Below are 22369 nucleotides of genomic sequence, written 5' to 3' on the forward strand. Positions count from 1 at the left end.
CGCCTATTACTGTACCACTCTGAACTGCCAACAAGACTCTGTCTGCATCTTCTTTATACCTTCCTATTAGGTAGTTGAGAATAACAATATCCCTTCAAGTCACTTATGAAGCAAAAAATGGTATTGCTATTTAGATATGAAGAGCCTTAAAACACAGATTTGGCCTTTTTCAGTATACATAAAATATATTAACTAGAGACAAAGATCATATGCACTGGCAAAGAGCAAGGATAAAAAAGGAAAAAACCTTCATAGGAACTACACACATCTTCATAGTAGGGTGACCAGGATCTTTGAAAGCCATATTAATACTCTTAATGTTTACATTACTATGGATCATATTCAAATGTTGCATTTAAAAAAAAAATAATTTATTAACAGAATTGGCACGAAACACAAATTATTACAGCTAAATTTGGACAACTTTGAGATTTTTTTGTCAGTATAATATTCCTTAATATACTTGGATGGAATTCAACCAATATTGGTTCTCCTTTCTTTCTTCAATCCAATGATTCTTAAACAAGACTTTTTTTCTCTCATCCAAATGACTAGATGGAATCTGATAATAAGATGCTCTTCATTTATGCATTTTCTACTGCTTAGAAATTGATTCCTGCTTTTAAGTAGCAGACAAACAATATTGTAAATTATAATAACCTTTAGTAAAGACTAAAGACATATGGTAGTACACAAATCTTTCCAACCTATTTGCAGTACTTGAGCAACTAGCTTTGTATGCTTCATCAGCTTTGCCAACAGTTTGTCAACATTCTTGTAATTGCTACTACTCTTGAGTTCTTTCACAGAAATTAGTTATTTTATGATCTAAGATTTATTTTTCTTCCTCTGTCTTTTGCAATATAGCAAATATACACTGTGTTATACAACAGATACTGAATACCTTCATGCTCTGTTCAGGATTCACAAGTAGACAAACTCGTGACCAAATGAGAGGTCTCATTTGACAGCTGAGCTGCAAGTTTGTCACATGTGCAGGACCAGCACAACAGCAGCAACTTGCACTCAAAATTGTTGGTATAGTTTTATATTCCACATTACAAGTCTGCAGATGCCAGGCAGTGGAAAACCAAGAAAGGCTTTGCAGAGGGATCGGGACAGGCTGGATCAATGGGCCGAGGACAATGATATGAGGTTCAACAAAGCCAAGTGCTGGGTCCTGCACTTAGGTCACAACAACCCCATACAGCGCTACGGGATTGGGGAAGAGTGGCTGGAAAGCTGCCCGGCAGAAAAGGACCTGGGGGTGTTGATCAACTGCCAGCTGAATATGAGCCAGCAGTGTGCCCAGGTGGCCAAGAAGGCCAACAGCATCCTGGCCTGTATCAGGAACAGTGTGGTGAGCAGGAGTAGGGAAATGATCGTCCCCCTGTGAGTACAGGCAATGCTATGACTGCATCTTGAATACTGTGTCCAGTTTTGGGCCTCTCACCACAAAAAAGACACTGAGGTGCTAGCGCATGTCCAGAGAAGGGCAACAAAGCTGGGGAGGGGTCTGGAGAATAAGTCTTATGAGGAGCAGGGGAGGGAGCTGGGGTTGTTTAGCCTAGAAAAAAAGAAGGCTGAGGGGAGACCTTATAGGTCCCTACAACTACCTGAAAGGAGGCTATAGAGAGGTGGGGGTCAGTCTCTTCTCCCAAGTAACAGGCGATAGGACAAGAGGAAACGCCCTTGAGTTACACCAGGGGAGGTTCAGACTGGATATTAGGAAAGAAAATTATACTGAAAGGGTTGTCAAGCATTGGAACAGGCTGCCCAGGGAAGTGGTTGAGTCACCATACCCGTAGGTATTTAAATATGGGTAGACATAGTGCTTAGAGATATGGTTAAGTGATGGTTTTTGTCAGAGTCAGGTTGATGGTTGGACTGGATGATCTGAAAGGTCCCTTCCAACCTAGGCAATCCCATGATTCTATGATTGTTGGCAAATATCCTGCTTATCAGGCCAAACAGGATGAACTGGGTGAATTCTGCAGCTTGACTCTCTCTAAGTGCACATGGAATGCTACGGGACGCAACAGCAGAAGGCAAAGGCAGTTAGAAGGGAGTCATAAGGTCCTGTTTTCATTTAAGTGAGCACCCCTATATTTTTCATTACAGAATCAGTGAATAAAATATATAACTGTATTAAAAAAGCATGGGGAACAAGGAGTAGATATGAGATCTAGTCTGTTTGCCAGATGAGTTGCCTTACCACTAGACAACTATAGTTCAGTTTTCCCCAAAACACTTGTACTCTTCAACTGACTGGTGACCTGGCTTTAACAGGAGAGGTGTAACTTAACCCCCACCAGCCTCGTCTGTGTACTGATGCATAGAACATTCTCTTTGGAGACAAGACTGAAACATCTCAGACTGAAAAGAGATAGAAGCTCAGTCCTCACTAAAGAATTGAGAGACCCATTTAATAAAAAATAGACACTGTCGGACACCTCCTCTAACACCTGCTATTTGGAATAAAAGGCTGCAGTTGCCATCTGCATCCAGACACACAGTGCCAGGAAGTAGGCCAGGAACCTTGATGCCATATAGACCTGGACTGCAAGACAGCACCTACATGTGGGAAAGATACTGAATTTCAGCATTTGGCAGCACTGTGCCTTTTCCTATTCACTCAGGACTCTCTCTTCTACCCTCACATTTTCCCCTCTATCCTTTCCTGTACTGCAAAGAAGTCAATCTTCAAGTTAGCAGAAAGATTATTTGGATTGTACCAGAACATGGAGAACAAATGTTCTCCTTTATCCATATTTAAGGGAAGTCACTATCAGTCATTATGTTTTAACGTAATTTAAACCTAAACCAGTCTTATTCTCTATAGTATTAAAATGCTTAAGGTATTTGGTGAATACTTAGTAGAAGTGTGTTCCAGTTACCTATTGGGGGGGTGTTAAGGACATTGAGCACAGTGTGCTAGTTTGAATAAACTACAAAGATTAAAATTAGGCTGCGAGCCACATTGCTCAACGATGCAATATATGCAGCACTTCACCATGAAAAGTTAGAATTATTTTGTTTTCTACTCTTGCAAAATCTCCTACCTCTTCCCTTAAATATATCATCACCTATATAATAACAATTTTCTCTACATAACATTTCTAAACACCAGCAGATCACTCAATAATTGCACAAAGCAAAACAACTAACATTTCAGGACACTTAAAACTAGAAGACTTTGTTGCAGCAAGGCCACTAACTATGATATGCAAAAGCCATGTACAAATTGTTTGAAATTCTTCCAAACAGTAAATGAAATGTTTTACTCAGGTGGCATTTGATTGAGAAGATGTGCACTTACAGATATTACAACATGATGTGTTGCCTTCAATGCTTCATTTGTGCTTTTAAGTTATACTGGATAAACAGAACCACAGTTCATAATACCTCATCTACACAGCTATGGCACAATCCTACACATATATTCCATAATGCACAGCAGCTTCTATGGGGTCGGTGAACACAGAATTAAAAATGGGACTTAAAATGAATAATACGCAAGTCCTCTAGCATATGTATGGTAGTGATGTTTTCAGTCAAGGTGAAGTCAAGTGGTGAGGAAAGTGAAGTACAGAGACTAGGTCTTTTAGTAAAACATTTGGCTTGTTTGCTGCGAAGTTCCAATCCTCCCACTTGCACATTTAAGCATGTTACATCACCTGTCTAAAAGAAGTGTGACAAACTCTGCAATTGCAGTAACAGAAAGACATCTGTCTAAGCTCCCTTGTATAACACTGAAGGGCTGTTAGAAACTTTTTCTTTACAACAGCAAATATACTACTGTATTTAAAAAATAATTAAAAAGCAGTAATACCATGAAATTCTTGTAGAAATACATGGAAAAGTTGTATTACTCATAATACATGAAATTAAGAAACTACATGGATCATATTTTAATATAAAGGGCATGAAATTATAGATAAGATGGTAAATAGATATTAACATGGGCCCTGATAAATTTACCAGGACCTCAAAATATGCATATAATTATCAACAGAATTGTATTTCAGAGTGCTCCAAAGACACAAAGTAGCACTGAACATACATACTGCAGCTTCAAGAATTTCAGTAGTAGCAAACTTCACACATAAACATTAATATATCATAGCAAAATAATAGTATTAGAAAATGATGATATTGTTCCAAAGTGTGGAGTATGTACTGCAAGGCAATAGGATTTTAAGAAAAAAAAACAGGCTCAAGACACAAATCTCAAAACTTTCAATCCTTTTGATTAAAGCTATTCAAAATAAAGACTAAAATATTTATATATTTTTAAAACTGAGCAGAAAAGCTAAGGACAGATCTATCTGTGAAAACAGCGTGCTGTTCAAAATGTCTTCAAAGCAAATTTTAATTACCTTCTGCACTTACAAAACATTGCAGACAGGCAAACAGGGAACGTATATATTTGTGAACCAGGCCGTGCAAGGGTTGCTTGAGTCCTTCCATTCATCCTGTCGCTACTTCTCAGAAGAGAAGAACTGCTTTTCAGCTCTGTCTGTGCCTATCATCATCTGGCTCAGGCAGCAAAATAAACCCAAGCTCCCCTTCTTTAGGAGTTCACAGAATTTTAAACACAATTGTTCTTACTGGCTCATTTATTCAGTAAAGAATTAACAGTGGGACAAGCCACACAGCATTTGTGTTTCTGTTTCTCTCATGACTGAATGGTAGGCCCCTTCTGCTGACTCCATTTTCTTTCCAACAAGCACACAATATTTAGCAGGTTGGATTTCATTTTCTTGCCTAGATAAAAATCTTCTAGAATACTAAGGAAGACCCAAATGCTGATACAAAAGCTCCTCCAACTTAATTTTACTAAATGATTGTTTGATATTTAAATGGGATTTTGTTAGTCAAAGAATTACTGTTTCGATACTGCAAAGCAGAAAAATGAGATCTTGAGGGTGGTCTTGAAGCTCACAGTTGCTGGTCAAAGCAATCAGCGTGCCAAACTGCACTGTAAATAGAACTGAAAGATGTATGATGTTTTAGGAATACCTGCTTTGGGCTAGTTACCTGGGTGCTAGGTATTGATTGAGTAACGTAACCTCAATGCACTTTATAACAAGACAAGCACAAAATCAAAGGTCTTGGATGTCACCCTTTTAACTGCTAGTGCATTTTTTCTCCACACTCTATATAATATTGGCAAGCAATTGTCAGTCTTTATTCTAATGTCACTATTGCTTAATATACACAACCAGTAATTCTCTGACACTTGACACTAACAAGAATAGCTCAAGAAATAGATTAAGCTTCAACTAATACATTTTCTATTTTAATTTACTTTGTTTAACATATAAAACATCCCCACTATTCCGTGAATACAGTACTTAATAGATGTATTATACTCAAGTAGTATAGACTATATATAGGTTACTACATAATTGTATAAATATATATTTCTGTGGAGATTCAAATTTACATAAAAATAATGTGTTTGCATAAAACACTACAACTTTTAATATGACATATTGGACACTGAATCCACTGCCAGGAAGACTCCTCATGAACATAGCATGTTACAAATGAACATACCCAGTTTAAGCCAGAGCTGCCATATATCACAACTACAGACTAGGAATCTTTCATATAGGAGTACCACTGAGCTTACCTGCAGAGAAATACACTTTATCTGCACTTTCACAGCATGTCTGCACTTACCACTACTCAAATATAGGAGGGAAGGAAAAAGTTATCTGCACTCTATTGATTTGTTGACTTTGTCAAATGCAGCTTAACTTCAGTGTAGTTCAGCTATGATGTTCAATACATGATTGACTGTAATTGCAGTCATTTCATGCTCCCAAAACGGCAGTTTATGTAACATAACAGGTAGCAGAACATTCTCCCTGACAAAGTCTAGCCATTTTAACCTAGATTACTATGTGAGTTTTAAAGCCTGAATATTTTTTACTTTATTAATATATATGTCTTTGCAGAGGCCATAGACACACAGTTATCTTGCTTTTTTAATCCCATCAGGAATACGGAGTTGAGCGCCTTATACTTAAAAAAGAGCTTTTGAGAGTACCTTAGACACAGACAAAATATACAGGACATCCCAGACAGTGCATATAGCAATAGCACCCAGAGGGAAAATAATTACGCATACTCACTACTTAAATGCCTAGACAGATCTACAGCATGCAGTAAAGGTAACCTCTGTCCATAATAGACCTGTGTCATTATTCACAAGCCTTTAAGAAGATTTCTAAATTCATGTTCCTGAAATTTTTACTTCTCCCCCAAACTATACCCATTCATCTCCTTAAAGATCTTGCCACCCCTGTAAGCCTCACCTCCCCAACCTGCAAGTCATTTCTCATGTTTTCCTGAACAGAGTTCTGTATCAAGGTAAGGTGGCTATTAGCAGATCACAAATGTCACTTCATAGGTATTTACTGAGGTTTCAAACATTTTCTACTATTAAAAGCTGCAGAAACTTAAAACTTTTTTTCCTGTGTCTTTCAATGAGATAAAGGTATTATTCAGATACCCTTTTTAGTATCTAAAGGAAGACTTGTACACCCAAAAAGCTCATTCATTTTTCCTTAAGTAAACTAGTTGGTCTAATAGATTATTTCATCCTTTCCTATAAGCCTCATACTGTTCGTCCTCAAGTGTGAGACCAATGTCCTACAATATCAAAGACTAATTTAGACTGGACTGCTTTGGCTTTGGATATGGGGAGTGTCCAGACTACAAAGGACATTAACGTAAATGTATAGGGAATAACGAACTGAATCACAATTCAAGTTTCCAAAAGTTCCAGGATTAGTAGTATAGACTTATCAAACTTCTAAGTACTTCTAAGATCTAAAGCTGGAGAGTCTAGGATAATACCTCAAAACAAGATCTCTGTCTGACGTGCGCAGGACCAATTATACATTAAGAATTTGAGGTGTTGGAGTAGAAGATTGAATATTTCTGTTAGCTATATTTGTTTAGGTTGTATTTTCACTTAAGACTGAGCAGTAAAATTTTATAGTTCTATTAAGCAGTGACCAATCATTATTTTATTTAAACTGTTACACAACAAAGGATGTACCCTTGGCTGGCAAGCTTCACTGCAAGACACACATGAAAGAGGAAAGGGAAGAAGAAAGGGGAAACAGGAAGAGAAAAACAGAGAGAGAGACAGAGAAGGGGGGGAGAAAAAGTGACAGAGAAAGACAAAGAGAAGGTGAGAGAAGGGAGCTTTGTCCTTGTAACCAGGAGTAGGAGTGCTCCTGATCTTGGAGATGGAGCAAAATACTAGATAAGTATATGGTCAGTTTTTATCCTTAAGGGGTTTGGTAACACAGGTGACCAAAACTGTATCAGCGAAGAGACCAAAAGATATTCAGAAGATATTAATGAAAGAATTATTCAGAGCTGAGTAACTTTCTCCTCCTCATTCCCTGTTGACACCACCATTCCAAGAACTGTTAAACTTGCATGACAGGATCTTGACTAAATGCTGTGGCCTATATCTGACAGAGTTCAGCAGAACAGAAAGGTTGAAATCAGGCCCATAGTTACAGGGATTTGCCTTATAGCATCATCTTTACAAATCTTCCCTAATTCACTACTTAATCTGCAGGGAAGTCAGTGTAACATTCTAGTTCCTTCTACTGACTCCCTGTTTCACGCTCTCTTGTTTTTAAGGAATGAAATATCTGGCCTATTGAACATTCTGAGCTTAAAGTAAGATTTAGGGTTTCCCATACATCATCTTTGAATATAAAATGCAGGATTTATATACCAAATAAATTTCAAGTTAATTTCAGATAGTAGAAGAGGGGAGAAGAGCACCATGGAAAAAAAGAGAAAATTACAGTAATATAAAAAGATGGAAGTGGCATTTGCTTTTCATGTTTTAGTATAAGAAAGTAAGTTGCAAGGCCAAAATCTACATAGCTTTTTAGAAATTAAAACACAAGACAAAAGATTAAGGATAAAATCCTCCTGCATTTGTGACTTCCAATGTGAACACAACACACAGACTGTCTTCACCTGTTATTTCCTTCACACCAAACAACAAAACAGCATTAGTGGAGCACTGCTTGGAGGACTCCAAGACCATTACTGTTGCATCTAAGCCTGAATCTTTCTTCTCTGCAAAAGAAAACCAGACCTGCTTCAAAATTCTGAGCCTAACTAAATTTATATGTAAGCTAAGACCTCCCTCGCTCAAGAAAAGAGGTCATCAGAAGGTTGCATCCAGAACCTCAGTAGGCCTCCAAAATCTTGAGACAGCATCTGAACCCTTCTGAGAGCAAATAGTAAATCAAGTGTCCACAATTGTTCATTATGCCCACTAGGGCCTAGATTTTTTTAAAAGATAAGCTTTATTGTGGCTTTTTCACCCAATTAAAAATGGATTAAATTCTAATAAAAGGCTTTTAAAAAACAAGTAACTGGAGTTCATCTGGCCTTAATAACATTACTTAAAAATGCTCATAGAATCCTCTGCTCGTCAGGTAACTTTATATACGTTCCACATGCTGCAGAGAGTTTAAAGACAGGCTCCACAAACCCTGCCTCTCCCAGTTCTCAATTCTCTACATGCCGAAAAATTAAGCATGCTGAAAAGGCATCAAATTGTGCCAGCCCACTGACCACATGTACCGAAAGAACCCTCCACAGTGGTCATGATCTCAACATTGACCTCCGGGTCATGCATAATTGCAATTCATATACTCAAAAGGATAAGCAGACTTCTCAACAACCATTGTTTGTCATGGCTGGTGCTATTGAGGAAAAGAATCTTCTGTTGGCTCAGCTTTAGATAGAAAGTACAAGAAAATCTCAAAGGAAAACAGCTACATTATATTTTGTTTATTGAAGATAGCCAAGTTCCTTTGAAATAGAACTATACAAATCTAGTCAGGTAGTAAGCATGAACCACACCTATTCTCTGAAGGTAGTAATGGAGATCACAGCTGCTCCTTTCACAACAAGACTCGGGTTTTGTCATGCTACACAAATGCAATCTTTTTTTTTTTTTTTCCTTTCTGTACACAACATTTGCATTTCACAACATAAAATCTCATTTTCAAAAATTCTGATCACATCCTGTACCCCTGCAGATTTGAGAAAAGAACTGAATCCTCCCCCACTTTTCCCCGGAAATCTTCATGACACATGTGGCAACCTACCCCTTGTTAAAAATCACAGAGTCTTTACAAGGATCCTATTAGATCTTAAACACCCTTCCTTCCTGCCCCCCAAAAAACTATTAAGGAAAGATTCCAGTGGGAGAGGAGGAAAAAAACGTGGGAATAGTGATAAAAAATTGTCTACTGGTGATGTGCATTACAGTAGATTTGGTTTGTATCCCAGTTCTTGCAAATCTGGATGCCTTGAGGCTAGTGTAGTAATAATAATAATACAGAAAATCTGAATGAATTTTAAGATATCATCATTTGGCATTACCTACTATCTTTGCCTTATAAATACAGAAGCCAAGTTCAAAATATGATTCTGATTTCTTGAGTTAACTTTTTTTAGCAAGATAGAAATTAAAGTAGTCAGGGAAAAAATGAATCAATAAATTTTCCACAGCAACCTCTGAAAGTCTCTTTTGGCCATCCTGAGTTCCTAGGCATGTGGTTGTTACTATATCAAAGTGGCCATCTTCTCTTCCCTGACACTGTAACCCTATAGCGTCTGGAATATTTTACAGGCCTCAATTTCTTTATGTGCATGCAGAATTGTTTTCATTATCTAGAACAGATGAAATTAAATTATTACAGGATGAAAACTATTATTTTGACAGTGTTCCATTATGAGAAGAACAAGGGTTTCCTGTTCTTATCTCCCCTTGGGTTTACAGAAAAAGTCACAATCATACTTATTTCCTGAATTCAGCCTACATGCATTTCAAAATGAGAGCTAGAAATATGTTTTCCCCTCCTTTCATAATAGCAACTTTAACTAATATCACTGAACCATAACTACAGCTGCAATTAATATTTTACTGATGCAATTTCTTTACAGAAGAGATGAGCTATAAGGCAAATTAAAACCATGTCTCTCTAACTCTCACTGAATATAGCTGTGTATTAAAGTGGCTACAGAAGACATTGGTAGTCGGTTTCTATTACCAGTTTTACCACTGAAAACTTTAGTTCTGTCCCTTTATATGTCGTATAAACTTTTGTTTGCCTGCAGTATTTGTAAAAAGATATAGACAAAATATGGCCATCCCATAGCACTCAAAAATGACAGCGCTAAAGAAAAAAAAGCAAGATTTAAGTTTAAAAAAGTAGGTCTCAGCTTCTAGCTTGTTTCAGTTCTGGTTATTTCAACATCAGTCTTAGCAATACTACAGGTATCGCTCACTTTCTAAGACTTCAGTTACTGTCACCTCCACCAAGTAGTACAGGATTTGTGAATTTCATCACTCTTCCACATCTAATAAGGCTTCAGAAATACATTGCTGATACAAACTGTATAGCTTCAGTACAGAGAATTTCTCCATATTTGCCCAAAATAATTTAAATCCATGACACTGGCCCAAATTCCATACTAGTTGAGAAGGAGAGGGAGGAAGTAGGTATTTTCACTTGTCGTACTCAACCTGTTCTATGGTGAATTCTTGAATATTAATTTGGTCCAGAGAACAAAAGTAAGCGTGATTTTTCAGCCATGGAGACTAGTCTAGCCTTTCAACATGAGAGGTATACTGTAACTTCAATAATTCTCTCATTGCTGTTCTTTCTTTGCCCTGCTGTCTATGCAGTACTGGTCTCAATTAGTAATTGTATCATCCAGTATTGACTTGTATTTGTTCTTTCCTCATCACCTGCCCTTTTTTCTAACAGTATCAATGTATCAGACAAGAAAGTAAAGTGCCTAAATTGGAGGCAGTTAATCTCTCTTTAGGTAAGAGCAAGTCTCCTTCAGAAGTCAAATGAAAGCACCTCAGACACATACTCTGAAGTGCTGTATGAAACAAAATAACTAAAATAATGACTGACAGAAAGAATATCTCCCTTAATCAAGCTACATGCTTAATGTTAACTGGTATAGACACTTCCCCCAGCACTTAATGTCTCAGGGACTTGGGTTTCTGTGGTAGCATTCTTTTTTGGTTATACTTCTGAAACGTCTTACTGAATTGTTAGAGAAATATAATGTTAAGACACTTCTAGCATAAGAGAAAGCAGCGTTCCTCTCAAAACTTTCTTGAGTCTTTCCAAATATGAAAATCCTTAAAGGAGATAGGGGGCTATTGTGTAACTCTACATATCTTAGAGTGGAAAGACACCAAAGCTCTCTCAGTGTGATAATGCAATGTTGATTTTGGAATTCACATCTAAACTTATGATGAAAGTCTTCCCAGGCAGAGAAAGAAGAGAAGGGACCAGATCTTGGTGGTTTTATTCACAAATTCTATTCAGCACTCAGAGGCAGCAAAATAAGTCATTGTATTTGTTCATAACAAATTTTGCTGTTAGAGTTTAATTCTACAGACAATGTAATATATTGTACAGCATTTCAACTAAATGAAAAAAAATGCTTACTTTGAAGAAGTTAAATCACACTAATTTCATCATCATGGTGACCAGTTTTACTGCCATTGAAGAAACCATGAAAGCAGTTAGTTACCCTGAAGATGCTGCTTTGAATAAGAGTATTTCTACACTATTTCTACAGTGCACTCGAACTAAACTGTCATGTAAATCACAATTGCTTATCATTTGGAAGTCTACACACAAAACCAAATACAATAATATTTTTCCCTTTTTGATAGGGAACAGTTAATCATAGATTACAGGACGAATAGGGATAACAGAGAGCATCCATTTATAACAGAGGTTGATTTTGGATCCAAACTTGTTTTATCTGGCATATCAGCAATACTACAGGAAACCATGCTCAGATTAGAATGCATAAGGTTGAAAGATTCACAACATTATCAGATGTCCCATGCTGCTGCTCTGAGTAGCATCTTAAGACTGGTAACAAAATCCAGATGCAAATCTAGGACATTATTTTTTAACCTTTATTTAAATTTATAACTTCCTGTTTATGTTGTTCAAATATGAAGTTTGCAAGAGTTTATTAGCAAAGGCAAAAAAATACACTGTGACCTGATTTAGAAGGCCACTAAACTTCTACATCCTTCATGCATTACTTGTCCTTCTAGGGTCTGACTCTGCAAACACAAAGCATTCCACTAATAACTGGATATTTTTCAAAAATCCAATACTGAGAGCATGTAAGCATGTGTAGAATAAGAACACTGAAAGTGTATCAGTCTTAAGTAAAGGACAGTGTCTCTACTTAAACTGCACTTCCTATGCCAGCTTCACCATCCTCTCCACACCACTGAGGATTGCCTTAATCCAAATACCACATTTTAAAAACACACACTTGCCACGTTGCTATTTTTCTAGTCAACTGATACATGTCAGGGGCTAATCATCCCTATTCACAAAGATGGCAATAACAGGATATATTTTAAAAAATACATATCTCTACACAATGTCATACATTGATTAAAAAGCATCAGCCAGAAAAATTTCCTGGAATATTGTGCCGAAATACTCATATGTGAGAAGGAAACCTGACTCCAGCTTCTCTGGGTCCATATGATTCAAGCAGATCAATTACAGGTTTTAAAGAAAACAAATAATCCTGCATCAGGCATTTCAAATAATTGAATGCAACAACAGACCATCCAGTACCAGAGAGCACCTGCCTTCAGAAATGTTGCTATTTTACAAAAATACATTCTAAACAAGAGTGCCTCTTCCTTTGCAAACAAACAAACAAACAAACGAACCCCAACCACAACCTGACACTTTTTCAGAGGAAGACACACGAATGGATGTTCTTCTCAGACAACAACATATTTACAAGAGAAACACTACTTCTGTTTCTGGGCCTACTGAAATAATCCCCTTAAACTTTTTTTTTTTTTTAATCAGGCTGAAGACTGAACCATAATCTAACTATTCAAGCTGTGTGCAACTCATCTTTTTCTTTCAGGTCTTGTACCAAGTAAACTGTCAGATCCAATGGTAGGTTCTTCTGTACTAAATTTAATAATGTTAATAGAATAATAAAATTAATTCAGTATTCCATTGGTCATCCACTATATTAAAAGCACAATGCACTTATCTAAATAGCAGTGTACAAGCTTCATTTATGAATGTGGAAAGAACAGCTTAGCTCACCTTCCAAGTACATATCTGTTCTAGATAGATACAAGTAATTTCCATTTAATGGAAGTTATGCAGAGACATTCCATAGAGAAAGGGGATGGAAGAAGAATAATATTGGAACACAAAAAGCTTCTTACAAGGTTGGAAAATATGACCTGTCTATAGTCTAGAATGTTCTTAAAAATACTATTTTAAAAAGGAAAGTACATCATAACAGCTACAATCTCCTTATTTGTTTCTCCTTACAGTCAATCAGTCTACATTGCCACAGCTAGGCTATGTCTAGCAGGCAATCTGTCTGCTATAAACTACATGGTCTATATCTCAGGTCTAATTAAAAATACAGATTCACTCAAAACTATTCTCAAAATCTGGAAGTCCTAGATAATTAATTCAGGTAGAAATTTCATGCAGCAACTCTAAACATTATATATGTTGCATCTTAGGTAGAGCAACATATATTGCGATGAAACAAAAGTCCTCCACTGTATAGTACAGCACACTGGGGACAAGTACTGAGTTAAGAAGATGGAAGAAAATTTTAGTAATATATAACATCCACTAAGAATAACTAGACTTAAAATAGGTTACAATTTCAGGGTTTGTTTTGGAACAAAGCTGCAAAGATATTCAGGGAGAAAACAGCTTGTGTGTGTTTGCTAACTTAAAAAAAAATATATATTTAAAACAAAAACACTCATTTTCTTTCATGTTAATTATATTTCCTAGTGGAAACTAAGGCTGAGAAGCATCATATCTTAAAATCTCTTTAGGTCCAATAAGCCTAAATGCACTCTTACACATTAAATCCACCTTAAAAACTAAAATAAGATGCCAGATACAATAAGCTTTGCTAATAAAAATTAATCTAAATTCTTTTAGAATAAGCCTCTAAGACCTTGAGCTTACTTCTTAAGACACTTTATCCAATAAAGGCTGAAGCCCTTGCTGAAGTTTCTTTGCACAGCTAAAAATTACAATAATTATTTGTATGTAAAGAATTATATATCTATTTGAAATTACCACTGGTCAAGTTTTTCATAAAACATACATACACTCGTAAGTGCATGTGCAGGAGTGATTAATGTTCATGAAGCAGAAGAGTGGGATTCTAGAAGTACCATCTGATGACACACCAATCAATATTTTGATCCTCACAGATTTAGAACAGCTGTTTCTTTAGCCTAGCTGAGTACAGTAAAAGTAAAAACATCTCAGCTTGGACACAGAAAAGTTTAATTCCTAACAGAAGAGATTACTATGGATCTGCATATGTCATTTTAAAGAACTTCCCCTTGCATGCTGTTTCCACAACTAGTTTATCTTTAAAGCTAATTGGTTTTGTTCACTGTTTAGGTACTGCTATAAAGTCAAGCCAGCAGATACAAAGATAGAAACAAAGCCTCATTTAAACAGGAAACAACACTAAATGCTTCTTAATAGCTCTCTGTACCGACCCTAGTTTTCAACTATAGCTAATGTTTCATTTCAACTATTCATTCTGACAGCTCTGGGACCCTCTGGCTCCTCTTGTTCTTCCAGTCATTGTAGAAATAAACCACTTAAACACACATATGTTCAGCAGAACATTAAGACCGAACAAAATGGTAAATTCTGGGTTGTATACCACCTTTATAAGGACTGGGAATGAAATTCTTGACACGAGGAAGTCAATAAGAATTTCACTGTAATTTCAAACAAACCTAACTTTCACTAAAATGAGTACAAATAACACAATATGAGGTATTTTACTCAAATATTTCAACTAACAGCCATAAAGGAAAACCAGGTAGTGAATGAGAGAAAATTATTTCCTTTGACTCTCTGTGGATTTGGTTTAGTAGGGAATAAATAAATTCTGTTTCACTTCTAGAAAATAATTGTACAGGAACTGTCATACTGGAGACAGATGCTACATTTTTAAACTAATTCCAGAAGTGATTTAAAGGTCTGCTATGCAGAACATAATGGCTTTTTAACATGAAATTTAATAATTACTCAAGTTTATGGAACAGATTGAGCAGAGTAATTTCATCTCATTCTAGACTGTCTTAATAATTTTGACTCACTTTGAAACTAAATGTTGTATTACAGAAGTACTTAGATCAATTAATGAATTAATTCATCAATGGATTTTCAATTAATTACAAATATTTCTTTTAATACTTGGCAGCCCAAATTCCTTGTAATTCCTAGAAATAACTTTACTCTATGGGACAAGAAGAGTCTAAAACAGTGCCCTTCACACACCATGTTCAGTCATGCACCTGAGCAGTATAAACACTCCCCCAGTCACATTTGACCCTGGGGGGTCTGTCAAGTAATCTTAGGCACACACTACTCAGCCACTCAGCTTCTCTTGCACAAAACTGGGAAGAAAACTCTCATAATAGCAATGTAAAAACATAAAGACTGGTAACAATAGAGGAAGAGAGGTAGTAGTTAAAATCCATATTATGCATGTTATAGTAGGGGTTGTTTTCACTTTGCATTTATGAACAAGCTAGGGCAACGATTTACACCAAAACTGTTTAAGCTTACTTTTCCTAACTTACTCAAATTGTCTGTTCTGTGCTGCGATTCTTCATGTTTCCAGACATAAATCTTCCTATGAAAATATTTACAACTAAAATGAAGGAAAAGTGAGACAATGAGAATCTCTTGCATGACAAATGTGCAACTGGTTTGTTTCACAAATGCACAGAACTGAGGTAGAAGATGAAAAGCAGAGTCTACATTCAAGCTACAGTAGATGTAACCATTTTTGAAGCAGACTGCCTACAAGTTACACCATCTTCCATAGAGATGGAGAGAGTGACATGAAAACTGATGGTCTACAAATGATCATCTGTAGAACTGGAAGTCCTGAGGACTCATAGCAGCTTCCAGATAGATAAGGCAGAACACTTGCTACTTACTGGATCTTTAATAACTGAGCCACAAGAAACTGGCTGCACCCTGTGTAACTGAATGTTGCATTTTTTTTTCATGTTAATTGAAGGAAAGAAGCTCTGCAGACCACTACTAGTATTATCACAGATTACTGAATAGCTTCCAGTATAACTAATGCTCATATCCATCAATTCAATTTAAGACTAATTCCATCCCAGACAGGCATATACCTTGTCAAACCTTTGTGAATTCTTGCATAAATGGAGTTCTTTCCTTTTTTTCTATGATACTGTAGTTTGACATACCCAGTCATATTCTCTCAGGCCTATGCTCTTCTGAAAACCCACATCTACTATAATAGCCCTTATTAATACACCTAATACAAATTCTTTGAAGGCTTATCCATATAATACACAAAAACCACTCTGGCTCTTGCCAGCACAACATACTTATCCATGTATTTACCAATTCTATTTGTTATTATGTCTACAACTGCATTCAGTTCTAAAACTAAAGTTACAAGTTCACCATGTGAGGCCTTCTTAACTATTAGTGTCGCATTTTCCAGCTTCCATTTCCCCTGTAATGAGGCTATTCATATAACCTGTTCAACAATTGGTTATATAATGTCATTATTCTATCAGCTCTTTCAAACCAAGTTCTTTACATCCTTCATAAATCTCAGATTCAAATACCTATTTCCCCTAGAGCTGCTGAGCTAATACCACTCATCAGCCTTAACCAATCTATATTTAAACTGATTTCACAAACATTTTCATGCCAACAACAAATCCTAAACCCAGAGTTGATAACTTAATAAATCAGCATTTCTATCCTCCTGCATCTGCTGTTTAGATCAAAACCCTGAGGGCATTAGCTGTCTGTGTCCTCTATAATGCTAAACACAATCAGAAATTACTGTGTATCTTTCATTAGTTTGCTCATCACCAAAATTTTTCTCTTGAATTACGTTATACATTTGATCCAGCACCATATGACCTTCTGTATATATGGCACTTCTACTTTAACCCTAAAGAGCCTGGAATACAAAGACAAGGCTTAACATCAGCAAAGGTTATTTACTGAAGCAAAAAGCTTGGTTTACTAGCAATCATCTCACAGAATATCTAACTATTTTTCTTTTCATTCTTGCAGACAGACATAAATAGCCTTTTCTCCCAAACTTCTCCCCTCAAAAAGTACCTTATGTTCCTCAAGCAATGTTTTTAAGATGAACACTGTCAAACTGTACATGTATCAGTAAGCCATGTGTTCAAATTAAAAGCCACAAATGACTAAAATAAAACCCAGATTTTCTACAGATAATGAAAAACATAGAAACACTGTGCAAAGAACTCTAAACACAGTTTTACTCTCTGTCCAAAGTAACATACTGACCCAAGCATCAATCTCTCTCCTACTAGTGGCATTCATGTAATTTTACTATTTTGCGCTATATTACATGAATTAATCAAGATGAAAAACAACAGGTGAAGGCAAAAAGCAGACCAGCAAAACAAGCAGTTGCATAAAAACCTATCACCAGTTCTGAATCACATAAGTTTTAAACAGATATTCTGGGACAAAGAGATGTTGTAAGTAGAAGCAAAGTACTGTAGAAACAGCCACAGATGCATTAGTATCATGAAGAACCAATACATTAGAACACAGCTGTACCTGATGATCCCTTTAGGTATTACGGTCTAAGAGGGACAGTCAGAAGTCAAATAATGAGTAACAATATTGACTAAAGGATAAGGTGTATCTTCAATGAACAGACAAATGATGCAGTGTAACAACTTAGGTTCCACTTTATTCTTCTGGGGCACTGTCTAATTTCCCCAAGAACTGACTCAAGCTCTTGATGATGATGATTGTTGTTGTTGTTATTGTTGCTGTTTTTCCCATCACTTTTCTACGCCACAAAAGTTCTTTCACCAATTAAACTATGAGCTTCAAAGTCACTTTTAAACAACTCCTACCAATATGGCAAGCAGGCTCAGTGCATTTTCCCCTCTAGTTAACAAGCTATGAAGTTGATACAAGCATTTAACTATTAATTTCGCTGGCAAATGGCTGCCTTATATTCTCCATGTCAAAGCTGCAGCTGGGGGAGGAAACCAAATCTGCATGCATAATCAATGATTATAGGGTATGCATGTAAAAGCTTCCCACCTACTCCGAATTTAGAAAATATTTGCCATATTTACTATATAAGCATACCAAAGTGACTGGGAGGGAGAAGCACACATACACAGACCCTAAACCCACACAACACACAACCTTAATACAATGGAACTAATTTAGAAGGCTGTGCCCAGCTGTAGAAACACACTTTACTTAAAAGAAGAATTCAGTGTGCATATTACAAATATATTTTTCAATTAAATGTGTGAGGTTTTTTCCCATGATAAAGAAAACTTTTTTGTGTGAGGGCTCATTTTTCTTTAAAAAGGAGTGACTAATAGAAGATGTTATCCAATTATACCAAAATCAAAAGCCAATAAGAAACATACTCTGTTTTATGCTATGTAACATGGATGGGAATTCTTATATTCACAATTGGAGTTTTTCCACGATTTTCATTAAAGTTGACTAAAAATTATCCACAGGGACAAAATGGTACCAAGAATTTATTTTTTTTCAGGTAATATTAACAAATCCAGTGTTGTCAATGATGGCTCAAGATTAAACACATGAAGTGTACTTCTGATGCTCTGCAATCATCTTTTTGCTGCCACTACAAAAAATGCATGCATAATTCACGCAACTAAATCAGATGAGCAACTGCATCACACTCAAATCACCAGCTCTGGGATTTGCACAAACATACATGTTCTATTCATGGTGGTTTCAAATATCAAATTCAAAAGCCCTGTATGTTTTATTTATGTTACTTTTCATTCTTTAAAAGGCATGGATTTCTTCCTGTTTTGTAGAGCACTCTGGCTTTCAGAGGAATCCACACTACTCATATTCCCTACCATTGCAGACAGGTTTAGAAAATGCATGGAATAGTTATCACAGCAACATAGTATTACGATGCATATTTAGAAATATAGTAATATGTAGAAATAACACTATGTACTTATTCCTTCTCCCAGCCTAAAAAGTGTTCAGTAAAAATTGTATAGCAGTATTCTGTTCAGAATAGTGCATTCTCAGTGCAGGATATACTCCAGGAAAGTTAGTATATAATGCACTTCCCTATAATAGAGATTACCCAGATATTTCTATGGAACAGGATTACAGGCTGTTGAGCAGATAGCATAAACAGAAGAATACATTGCCATGTTCAGCATCTTCCATCAACACCTAAAGGTACCTGAGTGAAAGCAGCATCTAAAACTCTCAGGGTTCATCAGAGGAGCTAGTGTATATGCAGAAAACCAAATTAAATCCTAAATCAACTGTCACTGGAAGTGTGCAGAAAAACAGTGCTTCCAATTTCTGTTTCCTATACCTCTAAGTTCCTGATTGCCAACCCCCAGCTTTGCTCCATTTTTCTGTAGCAATGGGAAATGTACATTATATTTAGAGATATTTTCCAAACTTTTCTGATGAAGAATTCTTCTGATTCTTTCTAAATGACCTCAAAGACTGTCCCCATTCATTTGGGTAGGTGAAGAATGACAAGATAAAGTCATTTGCCATTAAAATATATATATATATATAGCTATAAAACTAATTTTTTAATACCATTTTGTTCACTTTATAGTGATTTTTTTTTTTATTACATCTTAAAGCTATTAATTATGACAGTAGTAGATACACGTCAGTTGGGACAGAACAAGGCTTGTAATGGTATTTGGATAATCCACTCTGCAGGAATGTTTATTATTCTTCCTGAGGTTTCACAAGAGTTCCCTGGCATAATACTCCTACAGCTGCTTTACAGTCTAATGTTATTACAAGGTCTGATTCAAAGATAATGTCTGCTAGAGGAATCTGGCAGGGAACAGAGTCCTAGGAAAGTCCTTGTGATGGTATGGTGTAACTAATGGGGACTGAACTGCTGAAAAAATTGAGGGTAGTAACAGCTATTTGTTTTGATTTTTGCAAGAATCCTGAGAGATCTTTGCTATTTCTCAGAACAAAAATCACACAAATTCAAATTACTTTTTCTGCAAATCTATTTTTCTAATAAAACTAAATTGTAAAAAATAAAAATAAAAAAAAAAAAGAAAGGTCTAATCTCTACCCTATCCATGGTACAGAAGCGGTGCGAAATCATTGCTATTTTCTTCGGTACCTCTCTTACCTACATTTTCAGATTGAGGAGAACATCAAAACTGTGGAAAAGCAGGAACTAGGAAGCAGCTATCCTATCAACTACAGTAGCTGGTACAAGAGAATAAATAACTTGTAGTCATCAGATACTCTAGAGAGAACTCTCATTCAGGAGAAAAATATCCAGTAATTAAGTGCTTATCGTCTAAGAAAAAAATCTGGGAAAGAAAAGGAGATATTCAGATATGCACACTGGTTCACATTTGCATGTATTTGTGTCCTATTACCAACATTCCTGACTCCATAAGGAGTCTGGACTTCAGGGGAAAAAAAGAAAAAATGGGGGGAAAAAAAAAGCAACCCTGCACCAGGAATTCATGCTGCCTCTTATTCCAAAATACTATAATCTCCAAAAACTGTCAGTCCAAGTAGCTGGATAAGAAATTAGAACATGTGTGGGTGGATTCCTTCCTCCAGCCTGAATTAATTAAAAATGATTGTTTGCTGTATTATTTTAGAGCAGATTTTTGGAACAGGTTAAAGAACCATGGTTCTGACTTTAGTATTTCAAGGGTAATAAGAAAGTCTCCTGTAAAAAACTTGTAGGAGGAAAAAATTAATAATAAGGGGTTTAAACATAAAGGGCATCTTATGTTTTTATTTGTTGCTTGGAGAAATTCACGCATTCTTGTGCAAGACCTACCTCATTCAGTTTGGCTACAGTTATTTCAAGTTGAAGCATATATACAAAAAACACAAATTCATGTCTCCAGTCAGTCTGGGCAATTCTATGTATTTATAATACCTTAGGTTGGCCTTAATTACTGTTTTCCTTTCTCACATTCTAAACCTGAAACACATATTAATACCCTCTGCTTTCACTTTCTCAATCAGTTATTAAACTATAAGAAAATAATACGGACAACTTGTAAGTAAAAAGTTACGAGCAATCACAACATATTTCTGAGAGCAGCATCTCCCAAAATGCTGGGACTGGTTAATCCCTATTGATCAGGCAGCACTAAATACTGCTAAAAGAGTTTCTAGAACTGATCAATATTGGTTTTGTATACATAGATTTTTTTAAAAAAATAATTAAAAAGAAACAAAAATCTTAATTTCCAGATCACTGAAAAGTTTATCTGCAAAAATATCTAGCGGCATATAGAATGAATTTAAAAAGGGTATACACAGAATGTACTACACTGCAGTACACCTTCAGTGAACAACGCTTGTTACCTGTTATAAAACCCTGAAAAGGGATTAAAGAACTCCTTTTTAAAAAAAAAATAGACACAGAATTTTACACATTGTAAGATGCCAGTCCTTCACAACAGACATGTTCTCCTTCACATATGAGCCCTACATATGTTGACTAACCAGACTGAATGGATTAGATTTTAATCATTCTACCTTTCCTCTCATGGAAGAGAAAATACTTCGGGGCTCTTTCTCCTGAATAGTTATTGATTTTCAGTGATTATCGCAAAGATTTCTACATTGCTTTCAAATTTGGTTGATATTGGACAACAGCTTCAAAATATACTTAGGTGGGAACAAGCTGATAAACAGAGCAATCACTTAAACTGTTCTCAGGAAAGTAGAATGCAAATTTACCAATATTATTCTTTCCAATACCAACTAAACCATTTACAAGCACCATTCTCCAAATAAAGTCATCAGAATTTTTTTAATGGTTAAATGCTATCAACCATGACAGAAATGCTCTCTATATCATGATTTCAGCTAGGGGGGTTGATCATTTTTGAAAACTGACCTTACTCCAAAGCAGTCCCTGTAAAGAAATAAGAGACTTGACTTTTCACTTTACAGATTACATTAACAAAGCATCTGGGTTTTTGTCCCCAGAAACACAGAATCTAAGTCCACACAACATTCTTCAGCTTTAATATGTGAAATATTAAAATTATGTCCCATTATCCTTCTCTCTTGACTTTTCATAGTACAGTGTACAATATGCACACATGTACACATGTGGGAAGGAATCTTGTAACTCCTCATTTCCATGAGATAACACAGAGAGAACAATTTCAAACTAAACT

General features: G+C 36.0%; 1 protein-coding gene across 8 annotated transcripts in view; it reads right to left on the bottom strand.

Annotated features, from left to right (window-relative positions):
* Positions 1-22369, bottom strand: part of LAMA2 (laminin subunit alpha 2) — a 376025-nt gene that overhangs the window by 350577 nt on the left and 3079 nt on the right. The gene's annotated exons all lie outside the window — the stretch shown is intronic.

The sequence above is a fragment of the Rissa tridactyla genome, chromosome 3 (genome assembly GCF_028500815.1).
Source record: "Rissa tridactyla isolate bRisTri1 chromosome 3, bRisTri1.patW.cur.20221130, whole genome shotgun sequence".
In the NCBI taxonomy this organism is placed as follows: Eukaryota; Metazoa; Chordata; class Aves; order Charadriiformes; family Laridae; genus Rissa; species Rissa tridactyla.